The following is a 10,967-nucleotide window of genomic DNA, read 5'->3' on the forward strand; positions in this document are numbered from 1 at the left end:
CTGCACTTTGAGAGATCTTCTGCTGGCACTTATGCAAGAGTTCACAGAACAGCACTAGTACATATGCTCCTTCTGCTCATGGTTCTTCAGATCCAAGACTAGAGTTGTCGATATTTCATATTTTAGGCCCATATTTCTCTTGGACTTTGCAATTGATTTTGAATATTGTGCTCATTTGGTGCAATGTGAACTGAGCTTGTAAACTAAATTTAAAAAAAAAATCAATTAATTACTTTGTCAAGCCCACTGAGTAGTAATACTGTTATAGTTTTTTAAATGATAGTGATTTGGTGAAAACATGGTTCTTTGCTTCTTTGGGTTTTTATCTAGATTGTTTAGAGATGGAAAGGCAGACATTTATTTCTGTTTTCCTTTATTTGTTTTACATCGACAGTTAACTTGTGTGTCTTTCAGGGGAATGTGACATATCTCTCTTTATCACTCCCCCCCCTTCTACTTGTTAAAAAAAGAAAATGGGTGTATTCCTTGACCAAAGAGAAAGGCAACCTGGATATGGAAGCTGGAGGCCATGTAAGGGCCTCTGTTGTGTCATGCCTGTATACTATAACACAGATTAGAATCATCACCCTTCTTGTTTTATATAATAAGAGAGGAAGGGTGATGATTCCTATCTGTGCTGTAAGGCTACCTTTGCATATGGATGTTTATAGCACATCATGATTCCTCACACTGTTTTTATCATTTTCAGTTTTTTTCAGTGTAGATAGGCTGAGTTAGTGTCATTGTAGGGCAAGCTGTTATGGTGTTGTTATGTGCCTGCAAATTTGAAGCCGGAGGCTTTTATGGCCAGTATCCATAGTTTTTTGTGGGTTTTTCAGGCTATGTGGCCATGTTCTAGAGGAGTTTATTCCTGACATTTCACCAGCATCTGTGGCTGACATCTTCAAAATTGTTGGAAGATGCCAGCCAAAGATGCTGGCGAAACGTCAGGAATAAACTCTTCTAGAACATGGCCACATAGCCCGAAAAACCCACAAAAAACTATGCCTGCAAATTGTTTACTCCTTTTGGTGACCCTATGGTGACCCTAAGGCGAATCTATCCTGGGGGGTTTTGAGGCTGAGAGTGTGTGACCTGCCCAACTCACCCAGTGGATTTCCACTGCCAAGCTGGGATTCAAATCCTGGTCTCCAGAATTGCAGTCCAATGTTGAAACCACTACTCCATGCTGGTTCTTAAGCTGATGATTGAGAGAGCCCCTAAATGCTTGTATTGATGAGTTTAACCAGCTCCCTTCCTGTTAACTGTCATCGAGAGGTAATTAATATGACTTGTGTTATTAAATCTTTTGTTTGCTGTGGTGGCTTGCGATGGGGCAGCTCCTAACAGCAGCTTTGACAAAGCACCAGAGAATTCTGTTAAAAAGTTGTGTTTAGTAATTGTAGTCATCGTGTCAGGCCATAACTGACTTGGAGCTGAAGGATTTTTGTGAGATGAGTAGCTGTGCCAGCAGGGACCCAAGTCTCTTGGGCCAGCCGCACTCTCATTAAGATTTGCCGCTAGCAGTGGCGGTGTTCGGCAAGTATGTGACGTGCATTCTGTTATTGTATGCTTGGCTTGTCAGCCTGCAGCTTTCTGACACTCACTTATGTCACTCTTTATTCAGAGAGGAAGAAGCTTTTGATAATTTGACAAGACAAGCTCTTAAACGATCTAGGTCATGGCCTTCACTGTCTGTGATTGTGAACATATTTCCTGAAAGCCCTGTCACTCATCACAGCTACATTTTCTCCCGGGGAGCCATAGGCCTGTCCTGGTCTCTTGTCAGTTCATACGTTTTGGTTATTCATATACCAAATACAATCTTGGTTGAGGGTTGTTTTTTTTCCCCTTCACTTTTGCAAATGCTAGCATGTTAGTAAGGCTAATCCTTTCTCCTGTGTTGTGTTCCCAGCAGGGTTGTGTTCAAGGGTTCTCTCTAGTACAAGGCAGACAACTGGCCAAGGGGAGCTGAAAAGGAGGAAAGGCCGCTTAGTGCTGTTTTTGTGTTTGTTCATTGTTGTGGAAATATGAGAACTGGTGGCAAGGGCCTTGTCTATTGAGCACTTGAGTCTTGGTCTGCTGTCAGGGGCTGTTTTAAGATTGAGTGTTTTATTTTCTTTGATGTTCACATTTGAGAATAGGGAAGTGGGAATTAAACAACAGATGCACTAAGCCGTTGTTCTCGTAAAACAATAATTAGCACATGATAAAATTCAATATGGGTCAAACGGAACAATATAAACTCTTGATTCATCTGGTGGGTTGATTTGTATTTTATTTTTATCAATGCTCACCAGCCAAAGTTACTGATAGGATAAATATGAGGGGAGGGGGGCAGTTGTGCAGAACTCAAGAAAACTATGCTAGCTATACTAGAGAGATTTAGAAGACTATTTGTTATAAAAGGTGGAGTGGCTCCTTTGATAAGCAGGCATTTCATGTTCATAGAGCTAACTGTTGGTATGGTCAGATCACTGGGCCAGGAAATAAATGTAATGTTATTCTAATGTAGTTGTACTCCACCGGAGAGTGTTTTTATTTTTGCTAAAATGAGGGCAATTCAAGTTTAAATACTTATAAATAAGAGAAATACAGGCTCAATTGTAGTTGAATTTGGTAACGCTCTCTTCCATAACAAGCCATTTTGCTTAATTTGAGCAACCAGTATTCTGTAGCAATTATTAATTAGGCTTTGTGTCATTCAGTGATAACAGAAAGATATAAACTAACTGTAAAATTGACACAAGGATAATCCAGCAATCCTAAAATATTACGGTCATTTTAAAACGGATGCCTTCTCCAGCCCAACATCTTTGGTGATGTTGTGCAGTACTCCTTCTACGATTTCTGGAAGTATATGTTTTCTCAGACATTGATCCCAGTAAATATGGTTACTATATCAGTTTCATATTGCATTCCTGTATACACTCTGCTGGGATAAGGCTTTTTAAACTCAATGAGACTTACCTCTGAGTAAACACATTTTAAAATATGCTATGAGTGAGCATTTTCATAATATAAAATGTCTTACATGAAGTTACCATACAAATGTTAAAAATATGCTTAATAGATTTTCAGAGCTTGTGCACGTGTGTGCGCGCGCGCACACATACACACACACTGTATATTCCCAACAGACTGAAAAGCACACAAATATAAGGACTGAGATGTGGTCCCTTCTTCATGAGCTTTTGTTAAAAGCAAAGAAATTCAGATTTATTTCAAAGCAATACAATTAATACAATCAAGAGCCTTGCCTCTTCATGTTCAGAGTGATAGAATTAAGAAATAATTGTGTTATTACATGACTCTGTAGGTGAAGGTCATATACTGGGAAAATGCAATTCTGCATAACTCACTGACAACAGTTTTTCAACCACACTATTCCAGGAACATTGTGATAATCAGTAGCTATGCAGAACTAATGGATAAATAGCTGCCTGCTTATGGTTGTTGTAAGGTAGCACAAATGTTGCATACAGGAAAATCTATTGCATATAGCAACAACCCTTAAATAATGCATTAATTGCTGTTTTACCAAAAAGAGCAGATACTTTTATTTTTGTGTTGTTCCATATACAGTGTTAGTATGCCAATATAAAAGGAAGTACATGTGTCTGTCCATGCAGTGCTTGTTGATAGAATACATAGACAGAAATAAAACAAAAATGGCATTAATTTGGCATATAATTCCTCTTATTGTGGAGTGTGAAAAAACAAAAAGTTGCCTTCAGATAAGGAGAGTGACACTTTCACACACAAAAAGGAGGAAGGGATAGAAAAAAAAGGAATATGGCAGCACATAAGACTGACTTTTATTTTAGCATCAGCTTTCATGGATTTAAACCCATTTCATCAGAGGCAGTAAGTACACTTTTACTAAGCTGTTTGAGATGGTTTAGAAAATTGGTAAATTATTTCTGTGAGAAAGATTATTTAATAAAACATCAAAATTTTGAAACAATTACATTTATACAATTCTATAGTGTTAAGTTGGAAACAGCATAATTGTGGTTTGATTGGAAGAGTTCACATTTTGTAGTTCTTGGTTATATTTGCGTATTTTTTCTAGTTCCGCCTCAAATAGATACAAGTTCAGATCTACAAGCTGTTGTGTTATGTTGTGTTACTGAAGTAAACAAAGTAAAACAAAATAAGCTTTCACAAAAATAGAAACAGTAAAAGCAGTCTCTCAAACTCCACACTGGTTTCCGGAGAATTAAATACTTGCAGTAATTGTAATTTGATTCCTATTACTGTTGTAGTCAGAAATAGGAAAAGGGATTTATAATTCAAAATGAAAATATACTAAAACAGATTAAATTCTGAACTACACATTTGGCTAGCCTAAAATGTTGAGAACACCCTGTTAGTGCACATCTGATTTTTTTTTTTAACATTTTAGGCATTTTCCAAACTTGTCTTCAAAACTTATGAACTTGACCAATAGAAAGGAAGACAAAAACCTGTTACTGGCTTTCTGACAATGGCAGGGAGTGTGTTAAACCAGTGTAAAATTCAATTAAACTGTCTAGCCAGGTTTTTGAAGCTGAAATGCAGACCCTTTCTGTTAAGCTTCTTATTTTCCTGTGACCGACACCAGTGGATACTGTGTTATGCCAAAACCAACAGGCTGTAAAGCACCTTGTTTCATGCTCCCAGCTGATCAATATTTTTATTTTCCAGGCTTGCCCAGAAATATGGAGGCAGTATCACCTAACAGTAAGTAGAAACACCTTTTTTATTTTCTTTTACACCCAGCCTATTTACTCTCCTTTGAACTGGTGACCATAAAATATAGACAAGAATCTAGTGGAGAAAGATAATAAATATCTGAAGAGGGTTTTGAACTGAAGAAGCCAAGAATATACTGTGCTTTCCCCCAACATTCTTTGGAAACAGTTTATGTAACAGAAATCATTCATGATGGCATCATGTCACTTTGCCACCTATAACTTCATCAGTGGTACATAATAGAATAGTAATAATACCTGTCTCATTGAAGCACTGAACACTGTTACATATCAACAAACCCATAATATATTTTCACATTTTCCAAATAAAATGACTTTAATGTACTAACTGTACTAGACTGGGACATTGAAATTAAAAATAGAAAGTTGTGCTTGCCCTTTAATGTGGAAATCAGTTGTTATCTCTAAACATAGCACCTTAAAAGATCTTGTTTCTTCCAATATGTAAAGCACAGACAAAACCTGGGGGAACACAGAATCTGTATTTTAGGCTTGGGACAATATTTTGTGCTCTGGATTGCATATTTATGCAGGTTTATATTTGGCTTTATAATCCTTATAATTATAAATAAATATTGGAATCTAAATTTCTACAAACCTAAAATGGCTTTTGATAGACCATAATCTTAGTTTCTTTCATTCTTTCTGGTTAGTAGTAGGTAATATTCCAAATTTGTTCCCACTTGCATTTCAGAATTATATTCAGAAAATGGTTTTTCCATTTTCTCCATAGAAATTTTAAATTCAGTTTCCTCCTGTCCTCTGTGCTTGTTATCAGAGTTAAATTTTTGAAATTGCTTTTTTTCCACCCCACACACATTTCTTTGAATAATCAGATATAGATTTTCAAAACAAACAAACAAACATTATTATATAGTAAGAGTGTTTTAGTGTCTCTATGCAAATAGAGATTTGTGAAGGAGATACTTCAGTATTTCAGAATATTTTGTATTTAGTCCTGCATCTAGCATCTTAACAGCTTCTAGAAAGGAAGATTTATCAAGGATGCAAAAATAAGCCAGAAATGCCTTTAAAAGTTGGTTTTGTTGGTGGCTAGATTGCAAAAATAACAATTCACTCATTTTAGATTAATCCTCTGTTTTTTAAATTAATTTGCCTATTACCTTGTGATTTCTGAAATATGTACAGTACATGCATAAACATATATATATATATATATATATATATACACACACTATATTCTTAGTTTGTAGAAATTTAGATTCCAATATTTATTGAAATCCTTTGTATAGCATTTTTGTGTAAAATCTAATTTTGATAACTATGACTGTTTGATATATTATTTTAAAATTAAATTTTATGTTTAATAGGGATTCCCCCCCCCCCATCAAACCTTGTCTACATGTAATAGGAAGTGAAATACTATTTCTAAGTAGCCACCAAACAAAACATATGAGAACATAATTTTTTTTATGAAAAGAAATCTAATGGATGGAAATAAAAACAGCAGTTCTAAAGGAATAAAATCTGAATGCCTATAGTATACATTTAATAAATCTGAGAGCCATTTGTATTTGTGGTTGTTACATGCATATACAGTAGTAGCATTAAAATATTTTACTGTATTCCATACTTGTCTTTTCAAGTTTGGTTCAACCCAGTTACAATGTCTCTTAATAAACCAGAATATGAAGTGTATATCAAATCTACATAAACTGAACAAATTTTATATATCATACAATATATATATATATATATATATATATATAGTAGATAATCTTTTAATCCCACTTATTATGCATGTTTGTCAAAGGGTTATATAAAATGTGTGGTTAATTTCTCATGCATAAGCAAAATGTCCCTAATTAATCATTGTGAATGCTTGTTCAGATCAACAGAACATAGTATTTGTCACTTCTTTGACTTCTGGTGATTTTTATTCATTTTGCTCACTTACTAAGAGATGGAGTGCCATCTATCGACTTACGGTAGCTGCTGCACTTTAAATCTGTCCTCAGTGCAAATAAAATGTGCAAATAACGTAATAGATGCTTATAGTTTTCTTACAGCTGCAGCGCCTGAAATTTTAGTTCTATGAAAAAGATGGTGTTATTATGTTAGGCATATTCTCTATATTCAAGCACACTGCCAGATTTCAAAATAACATGAAAACAGGGAAGGTTAAAAAGCAATGTTTCAATTGGCTTCTTGCATATTTCTGCTCTCTATTATTTCTGTTCTAGGAGGCTCTTTGTAATAACATTCTAGGTCAATGCAGTTTGCAGAAATTTCTGTCTATTAAAGATTCATGTTCTTTTGTAAATAGTGTAAGTAGTTCTTGTAAATAAGTCTGCAGGTTATACCCCTGTTTCATAGAACTGATCATAATGAATCCCATTATATATGCAGTATTTGGTAAGTAGCATGCAAAATAGATGTTTTCAAAATGTAGTGACGTTCAAAGTGTAAAGAATTCCCAGCTGGAACTCAGCTCTGACACACTATCTTTACAAATGTTAAATACTTTTATTGAAGCAGAGTCAGGTGTTGTTGTTGTTATTGTTGTTAAAATTCTAGGTTCCCTAGATGCATTCATGTCAAGAAATTGGTTATGCTGGCTAATGTTGCACAACAGAGGGGTGTATGAGGTCTGGCCTCAGTATCATATTATAAATTGCATCCTTTTTCGTATAACATGATTTTCAGCTATGGTGGCCCATTTGTTATGCACTATGTGCATATTATTTTACCGTATTCTCTATGGTTGGTTCATAAATTATGCACTGTTATAACTTTATTTTACTATATCTTTACATTTGTTTCAGGAAATTCTCATTGGGAGGATAAGGACCCATTTTACATAAGAGTAGAGTTCCTTACCCGCCCTTTTCCTTTTGCGTCCAAATAGGTTGACTTTCAGGAGAAGGTGTGGCAGTTCTAATTCTAGACTGATTTTATGCCCTGATGTACAGTTTGATCCTTCTGTTTTTAACAAACGCAGTTAATTCCCCCACCTTCTTATTTGAGAACTGTTGACATTGGGTACAGAATGGGCTGTATGTGAGAACATGAGAGTGGCGGATTTTGCTTCTGTTGCCATTGATTTTTAAGATCATGTTCTAAAGTTTTCCAGGTTTCAGACCGAGGTTTCTTAAAGAGTATGAGAAGCTGCTAACAGAAGGTTGTAGACAACAATTTTGTGCACACACACTGTGTTTTGCATCCCAGCCATAATATTTAGTATTGGAAGAGTTCCTTACTAAGGAAAAAAAACACACCCTACTCTGTTCTTTTTATAACTGTAAATTTTGGAAATAAATCACCTTCTGCAAATGCCATTTTGGCTGTAAATTAATAGATTAGTTTCCCATTTGAATATATTCATTTATAGACTCCATTTTGGCTGTTAAACCCTCAAGGCAGGGTACAGGGCAGACATTAGAACAATTTAAGTTGTAAACAAACAGTCCATTTATTGTTTTTTGTAGGTTTTTCAGGCTATTTATTTCAAACCTGGCATTTATGGTCCACGGTAGCAATATTTGATTCCCTTTATCAAGTATATAATGAGATTAGACTAGTGTTTTTAAATATTTTTTCCTATTATACATTATAATATTATTTTCATATTTAAAATGCATTCATATGTATTTGCATGTTCATATGCATGTATTTAATTACATGCAATTACATGCAATATCAAATGTATTTATGACAAATAAAGACACATATGTTATGGGATAGAGAACCAAAAATGTGTTATGATCTTCATTGGAGTAAGCCACGACTGAACTATTCTCAATTGAGACTTCTTTTATTTGGGGTGTAATATAACAGATATAATATGAAACTGGGCAGCCATTGTATTTCAGTTGAAAACCACATTTATGTTTTCTGCCTTTCCTTCTTGGAGGAGAGAGAGCACATTTGTATTAGAATGGCATACTGTAAGGTATATTAGAACAGTGCACTGGTCTAAAATTTACAGAGTTGTTAGGAAAACTAAAGTACATGGAAGCAAAAGACAAAGGTCAAATCTGTTTATACGTAGTCCCCCCCTTTATATTTTTAACATTTATTTTGCTGTGTAGAGTCTCCACCTCTCTTCAAGGGATTATGATTTCTGTAGTTGTTGTTGTTGTTATTATTATTATTAACCTTTATTTATATAGCGCTGTAAATTTACACAGCACTGTACATACAATCTTTTAGTTAGACGGTTCCCTGCCCTCAGGCTTACAATCTAAGAAGACACGACACAAAAGGAGATGGGAGTGGTGGTGGGGAATGGGATCAGGTCCAGCAGTTCTTCTCCACCTCCGAGGCCTGGACCAAGGCAGATGAAGGGCTTGGCTTCTTAATAGTTGCTTTACTTTGTGCATACAGTATGTTCTCCGCCCTCATCTGCTGTCTTCTCTCATTTATATCACAATTCCTCACTAAGATAGTCACCATCACTGTTTTGCAACCACCAGAACCAGGCACTATGATTTAGCATGCTTTATGACAGCTTGTTAATTTTATTTTCAGCCACTACATTCAAAAGGTAAACCAGGAACTGCTGTTTTGGCATGTGTATATAAAATATATGAAAACACACTGTATGTGTGTGTCTGTTTAAGTTTTGTGTTTCTGCTTTTTGTACAGTTGTTAAAATTCTGCTTGGCCTGCCATTTTTTTTTCCAAATAAATATGTATGTAGGCAGACTTGCATTTAAATTGGGTTGAGCTCATGATCAAGGGATCTCTTGAAAATAAATAAAAATGCAATTACTAAATATAGAGAATACCTACATTTAAAGCAATTTGATGATTATCAGCATGGTTTCTGCAGAAAAGAGATGATTTAACATTTTGGCTAAACCAAAAGATTGGTTCCTCATCATTCAACCATTGGCAGTCCTAGTCTGAGCTAGAACATGAACCTAAAAGTCTTATAATTTTTTTATGTTATATTATCATATTATTTACAAGAGGATGGTGTGGATTTCTTTTGTGTGCTTTTGTTTAAGCTATAGTTGTATTTCTCTATCTGGATGTTTCCACCTATTTTGGAAACGTACACAGTGTTTTGCCATCCTTCAGCCTTCATGGTTTCTCAGAAGTGCATTCTACTGAGTTGGATTGGATGTACTTGGAAATAAATGTACAAGAGTTCAGGAGTATTCCTGTATTGATTCTCAGAACATTTCAGAAGTATTATTTGGAAGTGGCACAGTCTAATTTAGGGAATATACAATATTCATTAGAATATTTTGAATGTTTATCATGTTCATTATATTCCAATATAACAAAAAAGTGTTTTTGCCAAATTAATTTTAATTTAAAACATCTTTACCTTATATCTGAATTCAAGGAGGAAGAGTTATTTTTAGATTTTGGTTCAATATAATTTTCAGATTAAAATTAAATTATGATTTGTGTTAATAGACCACTAATTCCCCAATAATCTCCATCTTTTAATTAGTATGTGTGCATGTTAAAAGGCTTGGTAGGTGGACTTTATTTCATTTTGCTTCCAGGCTAGCTCACTAAATGTATGTCACTGGCTTTGCAGTTTACAGGTACTGTATATGTTATATTGATTCATTTTGGTTTGGTTTTCCTTCCAATAGCTTCTGATTGATTAAGGACAATAACAGAAGGGAAATGGGAATACGTCCAAACAAATAACACTATTGGCATATTATCTACATGAAAACACCCACTCCATCCCCTTTCCATAAACTACCTCTTTACCATTAAATACCAAAATGCTGAATGTATTTCTTAATTTATCAGATAACATATAATAGCAGTCCAAACTCAAAGCATTGCCTTTGACAACATTACAATTCACAATTCATTACAATACTTGGGAAACAACTTCAACAAATTCAGCAGATATTTTTTCAGTTTACATGCATATACTCAGGCCATATGGCATATGCATCGTTCCAGTTTGCCAAAATATACATATAGGATGTTTTTTTAAAAAAACAACAACAAATATAATGCTTTTTTGCAGCAAACAGATTTTACTCCATTGAATTTGTATGTCTTCCATTTTAAATAAATGTGGTACATTATCTCCTTGATTATTTAAACGGTTTCTAAGAATATTTTGCACAATGATTCCAAAGTATGTAATTAGAATATGAGTAAGGCAAATTCAAATATAGTATTTTCACCCAACTTTTTTGACTCATGCACGGTATAGGATGCCCTATTATGTTGCAAGATTATATACTCAGTCTAAAACATCACAGA

The 10,967-nt window shown here is 34.6% G+C and overlaps 1 protein-coding gene across 2 annotated transcripts in view; it reads left to right on the forward strand.

The window, feature by feature from the left end:
• ZCCHC7 (zinc finger CCHC-type containing 7) overlaps positions 1-10,967 on the forward strand; it is a 200,882-nt gene that overhangs the window by 144,972 nt on the left and 44,943 nt on the right. The window contains exon 3 of one of the 2 annotated variants that reach the window (XR_006102458.1): positions 4,690-4,725. The exons of the other annotated variant lie outside the window; for it this stretch is intronic. The gene's annotated coding sequence lies outside the window, so the exon portion shown is untranslated. The remainder of the gene's footprint in view (positions 1-4,689; positions 4,726-10,967) is intronic. 2 annotated transcript variants of the gene reach the window in all.

This window comes from Sceloporus undulatus, chromosome 2 (genome assembly GCF_019175285.1).
Source record: "Sceloporus undulatus isolate JIND9_A2432 ecotype Alabama chromosome 2, SceUnd_v1.1, whole genome shotgun sequence".
Lineage (NCBI taxonomy): Eukaryota > Metazoa > Chordata > Lepidosauria > Squamata > Phrynosomatidae > Sceloporus > Sceloporus undulatus.